Raw genomic sequence first — 16,597 nt, forward strand, 5'->3', positions numbered from 1 at the left:
AAGTAACACATGTGATTTCGTGTTAATGTGTATGAAGTTCTATGCACATATAGTATTTATGTAATTACGGTATGTTCATAGTTGACTCTGCACATGCATAATCGCTAATTACAAAAAAGTGGAATGTACGGTTTGTACGGTAAATGAATTCAGCGGAAACATGGTTTCATGGCCTACAGCTGTATGTAAATTGTTACAGTAATCTTTGATGTCTAAACTTAATTTGGAGAAAATAACGTATGTGCAGTAGGCTAAGTTATTTTTGAATGTATATAGTTGTCACATTTTATGCCTTATCTGAAAATTGCAGACAGTATCACATGTAAGTGGTTTTGGTCTGATTGTAGGCCTAAAATGGATGCCATTTTCTCGTGACAGCGTCAGTGGGTAGGGTCTGACACATCCCACTCTGATGAGTCTAGCGTCAGACCTAAGACGAAACGCTGGTTAATAGAGCAAACGCCTGAAAAGCCTTCCATCTGATATGTTCTTGACATAATAAAATATTATAACCCCAAATCTAATATTTTGTACTTGAAAACCTGTTTCATAATTCCTTTAAAACTTAAAGGCAATACGTTTTCGTACACAAGCGAAATTTAGAGATTTCTGGTTCAGGTATTTTGTCATAGCAGCCCACAGGAGCAGACGAGATCTGTACTTGTTAGTGATGATCGGTAGCCGCATGATAGCGTTAGTGGCGCTTACTCGTCGGAAAGCTATGCATTTTTCGGGAGAGTTTTCGCTAATAAGTTATCTCTGTAATCCAGTTATTGATAGTTTCCAATATGTGATACTGAAAGAAGGCTGTTAGGTCTTTAAGCGTGGTTTGAAAACGCAGGTTTAACACCTGATTGGCTGCGTTCTGGATGCGAGTTAATACTAAGGGGCGATGGAAGGGGAAGATATTCGTGAGTGATAGTCGATGTCTAGTAATATGTTTTATTTATCCTGGCAAAGTTAGGGATGTACTCCCTTTCTTACACTTAACCAGTCTTAACCTAGAACACTTAATAATAACTACTGATGACAATAATATGATAATATGGACAATAGTAACAGCAATACCATTAACAAAAGTAACCACACTTAAAAAAAAAAGATCATATCATCTATATAATATAAATCGTACGTAAAGTGCAGAATATAATTATGAATAATGAGTACTAAGGGTATAATTATGAATAATGAGTACTAAGAATACAATTATTAATAATGAGTACTATAACAACTACTTGAAAAGTTTAGAAAATATATACATTTCTACAGTACACCGAAATATCGCCTTCAGTTGAGAGGTGAAGAGAAGGATTAGTAAGAAGTAGAAGAAGAGGAAGAAGAAGAATATCTTGAAAGGAAGAGGGAAATGATGATGAAGAGGCGGTAGGAGTAGGTGTTTTCAGGTCATAATTTGATGATTCATGCATGTTTACCTAGTATTTCGACACAGGCATGTTTAAAAGCTAAGCTGCTGGACATGATTCTGACGTCCACTGGTAAGAGATTCCATTGTCGGGCTGCGGTAACGGTGAATGATTTCGTGTAGATTGCTGTTCTGTGTACAGGAAGGGATAAACACATGGTGCTGCAGGATCGGGTATTTTTGTTATGGTCTGTGGAGAGGAGCTTCATTCGATCACGGAGATAGGCTGGTTGAGAACTTTTAAGAATGGTATGTAAGAAGCAAAGAGTATGAAGTGTGCGTCGTTCTTGCAGGCGAAGCCACCCGAGCCGCGTGTAAGACGGTGTGACATGGTCAGCGTAACGAAGTCCACAGATAAATCTTACACAGGCATTCTGAGCGCACTGTAATTTCCTTCCCCAGTCTACTCCTAGGTTGTTGTAAACTATGTCGCAATAATCAAAATGAGGTAATGCGAGTGATTCAACAAGAATTTTCTTTAGTTTAAAAGGGAAAGTGAATTTGAATTTATTGAGACAGCGTAGCGTTCCGTATATTTTCCTACACACAGATATAGTTTGGGCAGACCAGGACAGATGTTCGTCAAATATTATGCCAAGATTTCTTACATTTTGGCTTGGTAGCGTGTGGGTATATGAATTCTGTCGGGGGTGTGGGGGTGTTTGTAGTTCTTATTGGGTCTGCTAAATCTGGGCGAACAGCAAGTGGGGCTGGGTGGGCTTTGCATATCCGAGAATAAGTGAGATCATTTTGCCCACAAGTGTGGCACTGATGTTGTGCTTGTGTATTAGGGCAGCATGGAGTAGGGTGTGGCCGGCTGGAGCGTAAACAGAGCTCCGCAATTACTCGTTTTTGATCGTTATCCCTGCAAGCAACGCTCACAGCGAAGAGCTGGGTTCAAGAGGCCCGGGAGGGCAAATTGGTACCTCCTGAGACAGTACGCGATAGGTATCAGATGTGGTCGGAAGCAGGAGCCGATGGTGCCTTAGCTACGGCATACTATGCCAGCAGCGTTGAAATCCTTTCATATTGATTCCTCAGAGATAGGTGGGTCGACTCCCAGTACGACACAACTGAAGAGAGGATGTCGTGGAGCTGATTGAGTGGTTGAAAGGAACTGGCGAACCTAATTGTGCCAAGCCTACTGTAGGGGTAAGTTTGTTGGTGTCCTGTTCAGCGATTACCTTGATGATTACGCCGTTATCTCTCGGACGGTTATAGGTGATTTCCTGTTTAATTATGTTAAATCAGAGGAGGGTGGACAGGACATTCTGCGACGATCGAAATTCAGGAATAGGATTAGGTAGGAGGAAGGAATGGATCCCTTGGGAGGGAGCGAACCGATGTTCGGGTGATGAATTGGAGGGAGTGGTGGCTATTCTTCGGTGGGAGGAGCGTTAGAGGTGGTTGGTTCAGCTTCCAGTGCGGGCTCTTCTCTCGTGTGTGCGCTAGTGACCGGCGAGGCAATGGTGACGTATGGTGTCGATATACCGAAACTAAACGACTACAGTATACGAACTATACGACTCATGTGGTGTATACGGCGTCGTACGTGTAAACTGGACCCGTAACGGTGTGTACTGGGGAATGTGGGCTCTGGTATATGGCGGGCATAACTGGGGTTGTTGGTGCAAATTGACATAAGCGCCGCGTGGTAAGAGATGGCCGCTGTCTAGAGGATGGTTGCCTAGTTGTACTGCCTCTTAAAACAATAATCCCCACCACCATCGTGACGGCTGATGGTGGTGGTGCTGGTGGTTATAGCGATGAATGGATACATGATGATAGATGGGTATAGAATTCTCACAAAAAGTAACCGGAAGTGTAACCCCCACCCTACACCTGAAAATGGAAGAGTTAAAATCCCACTAGGGCTTCCGAGTGAAACTGGAGAACCGGTAATCACTACGAAGAAGTGTGAGGCTGGACCGAATATTATGTTAGACCTTGCGGGTGAATCGTGACTAAAATAATCACGCTAGCCCTTCAAGAAGGTGGGGCGAACCCTGCGAAGCCTATATTTATCAGTACTGGAGTGAGACCTTCGGTGCTTCTCAGTTGAACCGGCGTGACCACGTTTTGAAGAAACTTTCAGTGGCTGAGTACAGTGTATGGGTATCAGAGGATGATACCAAAGCTAACTGATGTCTCAATCACTAGCGAGCGAAGAGATGTCTGCAGTCAGAATATCGTTCTAATATACACCCCACAACAGTATACGGATTACTTCTAACTGCTTCTCTCAGATTACATCTAACTGCTCTGTAGCGAACGAGTCAGAATGAACGCCGTAAACTTGCGTTAGTGGATCATTTATGCCTATTTACAGAAGATGGGGTAAACAGGCTCTTCACGAATGCTTCTTGTCAAACATTAAACAATGTGTACAGTTTTATGAAACTATTCCACCCAACCCTTCTTCAGTATTCTCAGAATATTAGCTCTGAAAATTAAAATGGATTAATGTACTAAAATGCGAAAGGCACAAGATAGCAATTAATGGATTAACACTTTGTAATTCGACAATTTACCCAAAATCATCTCGAAAATGTTGCGATTATTGGCAACTTTGCTTGTCTGCTGCTCCTACTGAGAGAAGTTTCTATGCGCAGAGGAGGATCAAAAACTACATTAGAAACACAATGGCAAAAATCGACTTACCAGCCTATCCCTTTAAAAAATAATAGAGGCATTCTCTAGACCCTGATGAAGTGGTTTCACAGGAGGGAGCAGTGGAGAGAGTACAGGGAGTTGAGAGTCACATAAATTTGTAATGTAGAAATATTGAAAGGAAAGGAATGTAATTTAGTAATTTAATAGGTATACAGTATTTTTAGCAGATATTGTAATGGGAGTGTAATCACGGCTAAGAGATGATATTATGGATGTTGAAAGGTTGTAAAAGTTGAACTATTAGGCAGTACCGAATGGCTGGGAAGATAGGGATGAAGGGGTTTAAATAAATTATCATCGGTGGAAAATGGTAAATAAAATGTAAAGAGCCGATGGAATGGGTTCAAAGCAGTTGTTGAGGAGTGTGAAAAGAGATATGTACTCTTAAAAGTGGTAAGAATGTTAAAGACGAACTATATTACAACAGAGAATTACAGAGATTAAGAATACAGTTTATTTATTTATTTATTTATTTATTTATTTATTTATTTATTTATTTATTTATTTATTTATTTATTTATTTATTTATTTATTTATTTAATTAACTCTACGAGTTGATTTACGTTGCACCGACACAGATAGGTCTTATGGCGACGATGGGATAGGAAAGGGTTACGAGTGAGAAGAAAGCGGCCGTGGCCTTACCTAAGGTACAGCCCCCGGATTTTGCCTGTTGTAAAATGGGAAACCACGCAAAACCATCTTCAGGTCTGCCGACAGGGGTGTTCGAACCCAGTATTTCCCGAATGCAAACTCACAGCGGTGTGCCCCTAACTGTGCGGCCAACTCGCTCAATATTTATTTATTTATTTATTTATTTATTTATTTATTTATTTATTTATTTATTTATTTATTTATTTATTCTTTAATGTATTTATTTGTATTTGGTAAGTTGAAAAATAGTATAATACTAATAATCCGGTCTCTGAAATCCTGGGAAAATCTTCTGATAAAACTCAATACTGTTTATTTAACACCAAGGAAATAATTTATTTGGGAACAGAAGGTTAATTTTGAATAAAAAGTCACACCTAAGTCCCTGATATGATTCGCTACACGGAAATACAAGAAATCTTATATTCAAAGCTGACTTTAGCGTGTTTTCTAGTAAAATCAATAACAGAGCATTTATTAATGTTGAAGTGTGAAGTTCTTAAAAATGTCATTTCTACTGCTTAGATCTTACTATGTTGCTTCTTATTAGTTCCTAGCGTCATCCGGGAGATAGTAGGTTCGAATCCCACTATCGGCAGCCCTGAAGATGGTTTTCCGTGGTTTCCCATTTTCACACCAGGCAAATGCTGGGGCTGTACCTTAATTAAGGCCACGGCCGCTTCCTTCCAACTCCTAGGCCTTTCCTATCCCATCGTCGCCATAAGACCTATCTGTGTCGGTGCGACGTAAAGCCCCTAGCAAAAAAAAAAGTTCCTAGCGTTTTTAGTTCGTATGTTACAATTGATATGCTATACTGTTTATATAATGTTAATTTCATTCTCTTGGGTACTTTGTCATCCCATAAAAGCTCTCTGACTTGGTTTTTATGTGAAATATTTAATTACAACATAACCGTAATTGTGATAACGGACATAAGCGGGGTGCTCCGCACGCTGATTTGTAGTAAGTTACAGCGCCTGGCAGACGATCCACGGTCCGCTGACGTCACACGCTCCTGGCCGGCTGCGCGTGACACCTACCGTCTCTTTTTAGATACCGTGCATAAGCTGGTTACTGTCGAGGGATGGCACTGCTTTACATTTGAGTCGCCGATCATTGAAACTGAGAGAACTATACATGCTTCAATTGTTCAGCGCGGCCACGGCGATGCGGCGATACAGAGTGAACACTGTGATTTATTCAATTAAATCCGTGACATACGAATAAATTTGTTATATTCGATACAGGCATTTCATTTCTTTAGACTCAGCATGTAGACGTTATCAAGCCCAAAACTTGCGGTCGTACTATACACGCAGCTAACGTGGACATTTTTTAAAAACACTAAATTTTTCTTAAGTTTGATTGCATGTTCATTAGCGATTATGCATTGACTTTCTGTTCTATTGAATATATTATATTCTATATTAATAAAACTATTTTCTTACCGATTTTCCCACTTCAAACTACTTTCTTCATGAGCCAGGGGGGGGGGGGGAGAGGGATTCTCCTACCATTTTATATCACCATTTATATTTTTTAAAATTTAAAGAATGAATTTAGAACATTTTGATTAAGAATAGGTTTTTTCTGTAAGTTATTGAAATAATATGTTAATTATTCTGGATCTTATGGTCAGTTGTATCTACAGTCAAATGATTACATTCATCTCTCTCCTAACCGGGCGAGCTGGCCGTGCGATTAGGGACGCGCACCTGTGAGCTTGCATCCGGGAGATAGTGGGTTCGAGCTCCGCTGTCGGCAGCCCTGAAGATGGTTTTCCGTGGTTTCCCATTTTCACCTTATTTAAGGCAACGGCCGCTTCCTTTCTACTCACAGCCCTTCCCTACTCCATCGTCATCATAAGACGTATCTGTGTCGGTGCGCGTAAAGCAAACTAGTAAAAAGTATCTCTCTCTTAAGTTTTACCTATTGGAAGTAGAATCTGCGTATTATAAGAAATTTGTCTTGTAAAACTGAAATTCTAAATAAATCTACGAAGCGACGTATTTTAGTAAGTACGGTAAGTGAACATTGAAGTGTTGCAGATCTACTCACAGAAGTAACTCCTAGCATTGGTGTAGCTAAATACCAAGGACAAGAGTCTTAAGATAATGGTACTCATGTTTTCCAAGTCAAGTACCGGTACTATATTTCACACTGAAACTTTTTGTCTTCATATTGAAGTACTGTATCATAATTAATTCAAGTACTCGTTGAACGACAGATATTACCTATAGAAGGACAGAAACAATAGTTTACCTTCGTTGTTATTTTGTGAAAGGGCCATTGCAGCGTTATAGGTGCAAAGAAATATTTCAACTCGCCCTTTACCCACTTTATCAATATTAATTCAGTTAAGGCTTGAGAAAAACGAGCAGTGAAAATCCACAGCCTGTTTCCAGCCATTCGACCGGGTAAGGAAAGGAATGAAGAAGCCCCCATCTAGCGGCGAGGATAGGAATTGTGCCGGCTGTCGAAGCCTGTCGCACTCTTCTGGGGCAATGATTAATGACTGATAAATGAAATGAAATAATATTGGAGAGTGTTGTTGGAATGAAAAATGACAGGGAAAACCGGAGTACCAGGAGAAAGACCTGTCCCGCCTCCGCTTTGTCCAGCACAAATCTCACATGGAGTGACCGGGATTTGAACTACGGAACCCAGCGGTGACAAACTGGTACGCTGCCGCCTGAGCCAGGGAGGCTTAAGGCTTGAGATATATTTAATTTGAAATGAATGGTATTTATGTACTGTATTCCAGGTTCAGGTAGTTAAATACACACGATCACATATATTTAAGTTCAAAGTTAGGCTACAGTGAAAATAAATGAATTAATTGATGAATTTTAGTTCGAAATAGTTATAGTTATAGTTATAGGGATTAGGTTGCGACTTTTGAATCTAATATATATAAATAAAATAATAATTTTGTCTACACTTACCGCTGTGAGTATGGTGGTTATTCCAGGACAAATAACGTGATAAATACTGTAAAGAAGGATACATAGTAACTAATGGAGGCGAACACTTAATGCCGTAAAGGCATGCAGAATATTCCTAGAAATATTCCCTTGATTCCACAACAATTTTGTTAAGTATGAAACAGCATCTACATGGTATTCTTCTTCTTCTTTATCTGTTTACCCACCAGGGTCGGTTTTTCCCTCGAACTCATTGAGACATCCCACCTCTACCACTTCAAGGGCAGTGTTCTGGAGCTCCACACTCTGGGTCGGGGGATACAACTGAGGAGGATGACCAGTACCTCGCCCAGGCAGCCTCACCTGCTATGCTGAACACGGGCCTTGCGGTGGATGGGGGGGGGGTAGATTGGAAGGGATGGACAAGGAAGAGAGAAGGAAGCGGCCGTAGCCTTAATTTAGGTACCATCCAGGCATTTGCCTGGAGGAGAAGTGAGAAACCACGGAAAACCACTTCCAGGATGGCTGAGGTAGGAATCGAACCCACCTCGACTCATTTCATCTCCCGAGGCTGAGTGGACGCCAATCCAGCCCTCGTACCACTTTTTAAGTTTCGTGGCAGAGCCGGGAATCGAACTCGGGCCTCCGGGCGTGGCAGCTAATCACACTAACCACTACACCACAGAGGCGAGCGTATTATTATTCATGATTATTTTTCATTGTCAATGTTAGTTCAGTTGAGACTTGAGGAAAATGAGCAGTGTAAATCCACAGCCTGATTCCAGCCATTCGACCGCGTCAGGAAAGGAATAAAGAAGCCCCCATCTAGCGGCAAGGATAGGAATTGTGCCGGCTGCCGAAGCCTGTCGCACTCCTCTGGGTCAATGATTAACGACTGACAAAAGAAATTAAGCGATATTGGAGGGTGTTGCTGGAATGAAATATGACAGGATAAACCGGAGTACCCGAAGAAAAACCTGTCCCGCCTCCGCATTGTTCAGTACGAATCTCACATGGAGTGACCGGGATTTCAACCATGGAAGTCAGCGGTGACAGACCGGTACGCTGCCGCCTGAGCCAGGGAGGCTTAAGGCTTGAGACATGATGTTAATTCCCTCCACTACTTACCATTTGTCATGTTTGACACCATGTACTTACATGGAAATGAATGAATGAATACATGCATGAATGCATGAATGAATGAATGAATGAAATAATTAATTAATTAATTAGTTTTTAGTTCAAAATAGTTATAGGGATTTGGTTGCGACTTTTGAATCTTTCTTCTTTCATAATCTGTTCACCCTCCGGGGTCGGTTTTTCCTTCGGACTCAGCGAGGGTTCCCACCTCTACCGTCTCAAGGGCAGTGTCCTAGAGGGTGAGACATTGGGTCGGGGATACAACAGTGGAGGATGACCAGTACCTCGCCCAGGCGGCCTCACCTGCTATGCTGAAGAGGGGCCTTATGGGAGGATGGCAAGAGTGGAAGGGATAGACAAGGAAGAGGGAAGGAAGTGGCCGTGGCCTTAAGTTAAGGTACCATCCCGGCATTTTCCTGGAGGAGAAGTGGGAAACCACGGAAAACTACTTCCAGGATGACTGAGGTGGGAATCGATCCCACCTCACTCATTTGATCTTACGTGGCTGAGTGGACTCCGTTCCAACCTTCGTACCACTTTTCAAATTTCGTGGCAGAGCCGGGAATCGAACCCGGGCCTCTGGGTGTGACAGCTAATCACACCAAACACTACACCACAGCGGTGGAAGACTTTTGAATCTAATGTATATAAATAAATATAATTTTTTTTCTATACACTTGCCTCACACCTAGTTTTCTTCTTAGATTAGGTATACAAAAGTCGAAAGTAGGTTCAGTTGATTTGTCTGTCTGTCTGTCTGTCTGTCTGTCTGTCTGTCTGTCTGTCTGTCTGTCTGTCTGTCTGTCTGTCTGTCTGTCGGATATATCACGGGAAAACGCTTAAACAGAATTCCTCGAACTCGGTATTTTAATTCACGGACAGCTGCGTTCTGCACTAGCCCGCCTATCGGACATGATGATTAGCCGATTCGAGTCCCGTTGGTCGAAAAATTTTCACTATAAGAATGTTGGCCGGCAGTGTAGGAGCTCGGTTGTTCGCTACGTAAACACAAATATTTCCTTTTACGTTGAGAATATTTTCAATATATTCCTTCCACCTATAAGGCTGCGTGGCTCAGGTGGCAGCGTGCCTGCCTTTCGCTGCTGGGTTCCGTGGTTTAAATCACGGTCACTCCAAGTGAGATTTGTGCTAGACAAAGCGGAGGTGGGACAGGTTTTTCTCCGGGTACTTCGGTTTTCCCTATCACCTTTCATTCTAGCAACACTCCCCGTTTACATTTAATTTCATCTGTCAGTCATTAAACATTGCGCCAGAGGAGTGCGACAGGCTTCGTCAGCCAGCACAGTTCCTATTCTTGCCAGTAGATAGGGCTTGATTAATTCCATTCCTGACTCGGTTGAAACTGGAAACAGGCTGTGGACATTTTTCCCTCTTCCACCTATCCAGGGATTCCCTGGGATGTCCCATGAGTTCACCTGATTGCCCCAAAACGCTTTTTCCTCTCCCTTTCTTTCTTTATTACTGTCCAGCAGGTTTTCCTGCCGCATGACCTAACCTTTCCAGGTTCTTACCGAAATCTTCCGACGATTTCTTCTTGTATTCAACAATTATTTGTTTCGTTCTGTTCCTTTCATCTACACACAATTCCCTGTATTCATCAATCCTTGTTTGAAGCCATTTCTGATACGCCTTCTTTTTTACGTTTATAAGCCAAAATTTTCGCCTTTCCCCATCTTATAAATAAAGTTGTAGGGGGTTCGCTGTCTGTAATTTCGTTTGTTTTGCCATTTTTTTTAGATATTTATCCGTTTTAGGTCAACTCAAGACCGAATCGGTGGTTTTTACTTTTCGTGTCTGTTTGTTTGTTTGTTTGTTTGTTCCACCATCACGGCAAAACGGCTGGATAGATTTCAACCAAACTTCATATTTGGAGTATATTCACCCCGAGGAAGGTTTCTATATGCATTTCATTTTAAAATCTTTGATTAGACGGAGGTTTATAGGAAAACCAGAACGGTTTTCCTCCATTTTCTCTTATACTATTGATTTCCTGTAAACTCCGTGGACCGTACGTGAAACGTCTCTTCATTACAAACAACATTCGTTATGTTCATAATTTACCTTACTATTCAAATGACGGAGAAATTTACTATTTTCTGCGTTTATCATGGTCTGCGTGTGTGACCGACAGACCGACAACGAATCTACAGGTTACCATGGCAACGTCTCTGACTGCTTGCCAGCAGGGAAGTAACGTATTGCCATTTTCCTCACCATACCTTTAAATTCATGGCTGTTCTTTGGGTAGAAGGCAAGAGAGGGCGTCAATCGGCCATTCTGCGGGATATTGGCGGAATATCGTTGGAGTTTATAACACCATTAGTCATCTTATCTGTTGACCTAAGAATGCCTGCGCCTAAATTTCTCCTCTGTTACCTCTTTCTTATATCCATAACTCACACCAGCATAATTTATTGAGGGACATTTGATTTTCCAATACATTCACTTGGTATTTACATATTTGTCGTCATCCGGCTGTCCTCAGTTTTAATCCATTTTCTATTAATTTCAACTTTCTTTACTGAATTATTTTCTTCCTTAATTACACCGTATGTATGCGAGTGCTAATCCCGAAAGCTTGACACTCTTTCCTTTGAGGAAATATTCTAAGCTATGCAAATGTATAACTTTCGGCCCCGGAAAATATCGAAATATGCATGCAATTTTAACGACGGTGCACACCTTCGTTTCGGGATAATTGGTGGCTAATCTGTAAGTCTTATCACAAATCAGAAAGCACAATCGCGTTTCATTTTGGAGAGATCTACATCTTTGGTCCTAAGACTTTTTATCGTATTTCTATTCCTTATACGTTAAATAGAGCTGTATTTCTCGATTTCAAGTTAGTTTTGTACTTTCACACGTATATGTTAACATTAATTTGGCACACTTATAGGAATGATAGAATCATGATATTCGGCACGCACATTGGCATGACCAGTGGCAATATGACAGCCAAATTTTATGATTCTATCTGTCACATGAGTATCACAAATATAAAGTAGTATGCGAAAACTGTACAAAATTTCACACCCAATGTTTCTAACTCAATCTAACCCATAAATATAGGAGATACGAGAAGATGTCATGGGACCAACCATGTAGAACATTGAAAGAGGCGTCTGATGGTGAGGTCCGTTTGCAGATATATCGCATAGTTTCAAAGAAGTAACTCTCGAAATAAAGGTCTGCCCTTCTAGAGTGTGTCTGTAAATTGACTATTTTGGCGACATTTCTGTACAGTTACCCATTTCAAGTGTAATAACGACCATCTGCATATTTTTAGCTTTGGTGTCTGTTTTTCTGTTTGTCTGTCTGTTTGTCTTTAACTTGGAAACTACTGGATATATTTACACCAAAATTCATATTTAGAATCCACCTGTCCTTGGGTAGGTTTCAGGACAAATATTGTTTCTAAATCCATGAAATGACTGGGGGAGTTTATACGAAACCGAAACCGAGATTTTGCACTCCCACAAAATATACACAACCAAACTTAATAGAAACCTACCTGCCTTAATGTAAATTAATTTTTAAACCTTTTTTCTCATGTGCATCATTTCGGTAAGAGGATTTATAAGGGAGATATCATTAACCGGACTTAACTTAAGAACGGTCGCGTGTTGAGCGTATTTCTTACAACTTGAAAACTATTGAAGATATTTGAACCAAACTTTATATTTAGCATCCACCTTTCCAAAGGTAGATTCTAAAGGTCAATAACATTTCCTGTTCCTGGAATGGACTGGCGGGTTATAGGGAACCGAAATGGTGAATTTACTCTTCCACAATATATACATTACATAACCAACCTGACTGGAAATCGACCAAATTTGTTGGAAATCCATTTCTAAAACTTTTTTCATGTGTATTTTTTCGACAGAAAGATTAATAAGGGAGATATCATGAATGGTCGGTTTTGCAGGGTAAGTCCAGCAGACATAGACCAAAAGGTGTTGTACGTGGAGCAGATTCCTTATCTATATAAGTAAAATCATAACGACTGTGCGCCTGTACATTGACTATTTTAGCGAAATGTTCGCACAGCTACGCGTTTAAGGAGTAATGATAACAACTATCTGCATAATTTTTTGGTTTAGTTTCCTGAAAGTCCTAATTTTAACCCTCCTCACCCAAAATCCACATTGCAGCAAATCTGCCAGACGAACAAGAAGACAGAAATTTGGCAAAATTATACGTTTTAGCCTGTAAGGGACAGAACATTTCCAAGAGCTTTAAATTTTTCACTTTTCCCCCGAAGAATATCCAAATGTGGAGGCAATTTTAATGATGGTGCAGATCTTCGCGAAGTTCTTTCACATAAGGGAAGGCACAATCTCCGTTCAATTTGGAGCGATCTACAACCTTGATCTTATGACTTTTGTTGTATCTGTATCCCTTTTACGTTTGATTTTTGTCTATTTCTCGATGTTAAGTAAATTTGGACTTTTCACATGCATAATTCATACTTTCAATCACTTATAAGAAAAATAGAATCATCAAACCCTACACGAAAATTGGCCCATCCAGTAGCCATATGTGAGCCAAATGCTATGTATGTAGCTGTCACATAATTATCTGAAAACTAATACAATGTGAGATAATCTTACAAAAATGTTATCCTATTCAACGTTTCTAACTCAGTCTGACCCATGAATAGATCAGATATCATACGACAAGCCATTTAGGACGCTAAATCTGACGTCTTATGGTACAACCCTTTGTCGATATCACGTACCGTTTTGCAGCAGTCAATTTGTAAATTAAGGTCTGCAATATTTTAAGCTTGCATATACTTTCGTATGCCGATCTATATATATTCACTGATGTCGTCTTGTAGCGATCGAGAAAGGGTGTGTATGCTATTGTAATCAGTACTCCCCACACCGACTTTGACTGGCAGTAGGAATGGGGCCTTCTCCAATACCTGTGTAACTGGCATTAGTAAGGAAGGCCTAACATTGTAGTGAATAATTCACTTCTCGATTTGACTTGCAGAAGGCAAGGGAGCATGCATTGTTGTTTAAAAGTCCCCTACCCGATTGTGTTTGGCTGTAGGCAAGGGTGCCCACCCTTATAAACAAATGTATCCATTTAAAATTTGACTGGTATTAGGCATAGTGGCCTGCTATTTTGATGGAAACTCACCAACTTGGTGTGACTGGTAGTAAGCTGGCTGGCTGGCTGTAGGAAAAGGGACCTGTCATTATAATTATAACTGCACAACTCAATTTCGACTGGTAGTAGGGAAGTTGTCAAACATTCTAATGAAAACTGTAATCTGTCTGGTAGTAGGAAAGGGGGCCTGCCATTGTAACGAAAACTCCCAAATCGATTGTGACCGCGCAGTAGGCGATGGGGCCTACAATTATAATGAAAACTCCCCAACTCGATGGTGAATGGCAGTAGGCAAGTGAGCCTGCCGTTATCATCACAAATCCGTAACAAGCACTTTACATTGGAAACACGTATTGGGAACCTCCCTATGCTGTTTCTCGGATAACGCTAAGAGAAATACCATTTTAAAACAATCTTATTTACTGTGTGTACAGTATTTACTTCGATATTCGAATACAATGTAGAATACCGTAGCGAAGCACGGTTCATTTGCTAGTATTATATATATATACTAGCTGTTACCCGCGGCTTTGCTCGCGTGGAATTCGTACTTTGATATAAGTAATCATTCCTCGCTACTGCACTAAGAGATTTTCTGAAACTTCTTAAGGCACAAAATCTCACCGGAAAAGTGAGGTTCATTTACCCCAGTAACCATTTGAAAACCTCGTGTGGCATTGGATCTTGCGACATGGAACTGTCCATGTGAGAAACAGCCCACTCTCAAGTCGAAAAATAATACATTGTTTTAGGAAATTCCAAATAACAGTTTCCATATCTGTAACATGAGTTTTATAAGTTTCCCCATAAAAATAATTCAACCCATTCCTCATCTTCTTCACATCCCTCCCCCATTCCTTAAGTGGATCTTCCGAAAAAAAGAATATGCGTGTGTTTATTCCAGTACCAATTTTCACGTCTATAACATCTTCGTTTTTTGAGATATACTTATCCTCATAAAAAGAATTCAACTTCTTTTTCACTTCTTTTCACGCACCCCCTTAAGTGGATTTTCCTAAAACAAAAGAATACATCTTTCGTTTTTTTAACGGATATTCCAAGTACCAATTTTCACGCCTGTGATCTTCAGTTTTGAGATAGGCTACAATTACCCTCACTTTTTCACATTTAATACGCAGCTATATTCTTCAAATTGGGCAGACCTATCAAAGTTGGTCTTATGACATGAAAGTACAGTACATATCCATCGCCGCATATTGGGTTGCTATTTCCAAATAACAGGTACGGTTATGATCCTCCTAGCAAGAAATGTACTTTATAAAGCTTGGTGGCGTGTTCCCATCCTCCTATGTACAACATTTCTCACCGGACTATCATAATATACCGTAAACTGTCCGGCTCCATGGCTTAAATGATTAGCCATTTAATCACAGGGGTCCCGGGTTCGATACCCGGCAGGGTCGGGAATTTTAACCATCATTGGTTAATTTCGCTGGCATTGGAGCTGGGTGTATGTGTTGTCGTCATCATCATTGCATCGTCATCACGAAGCGCAGGTCGCTTACGGGAGCCAAATCATAAGACCTGCACCTGGCAAGCCAAATGTGTCTTCGCACCCTCCCGGCACTAAAAGCCATACGCCATTTCATTTCATTTAGCGTAAACTGTTGTCGCCTAGCGACAGTCTGTCGATCAATTCGATCCGATCTTGGTACGGGTTTGCAATTAATTAATTACATAAAATTACTCATTACAAAAATACTATCCATCGTATTTCGTTCAAATAAATTCCTAAACCCTCCCAAGAGTAATAAGAAAACATTGTGACATTTCTGTCTAGTAGGTTTTGAGTCCATTTGTGACATACAAACAAACACTCATTTATATGTATATACTATAAAATATAACTCCGTTGAAGAGTAGAGCAGTTAGGTACGTAGATTATAGATATAGCATATAACAAATTTATCGTAATAGTTCTATTAGTCTGCACGATTATTTTTTTGTTTTTATTTCGAGAGTCAATATTAATATTCATTTCAGGAGTCGGAAATATAGAGGGACCGAGGATAACTACTGTGCTGACCTCTTTGGGGCGGGTGCCATGTTTCCTCGATAGCATGTCTGAGAAGGTCCATTTCTTACAATAATATTTCTAACACACTTTTTAGGCCATTTTATTTTCTGTTCAAATTCTGAATTACTCACAAATACTTGTATTAAATTTTTATTCATCATATTTCCGGACAGGTTTTTCTTTGTTTGCGCTTTTAGTGCACGTTTTTCAATTATACTATAATCATTTTTGTAAATTGCATGTATCGAAAATTAAGATTAAAATAATACCATCTCCCGGCTCTATGATTTCCGAAATAATGGAAGGTGTGTATTATCTTATCTTTAATCTCCCGTTAACACTATGGTTGTGAGCTTTTCAATAACCCATCAGTGTAAATACATTTAGCCTTCTTTATTTGATTGAATATTAAAAAATACTGCAGTTAAGAACAGTGATGATGAATGTTTTTTAGCGAATATCATAGGGATATACAAAATCATCCATACATACATTTTATTACCATCCATTGATACCAACATTTTACACTTGAAACTCTTCACATCAACTGAACATGCGTCATTTTGTCGATTCACCGCACGTTTCTTCTTTCTTGTCAGATAGTGG

Source organism: Anabrus simplex, chromosome 1, assembly GCF_040414725.1.
Source record: "Anabrus simplex isolate iqAnaSimp1 chromosome 1, ASM4041472v1, whole genome shotgun sequence".
Classification (NCBI taxonomy): Eukaryota; Metazoa; Arthropoda; class Insecta; order Orthoptera; family Tettigoniidae; genus Anabrus; species Anabrus simplex.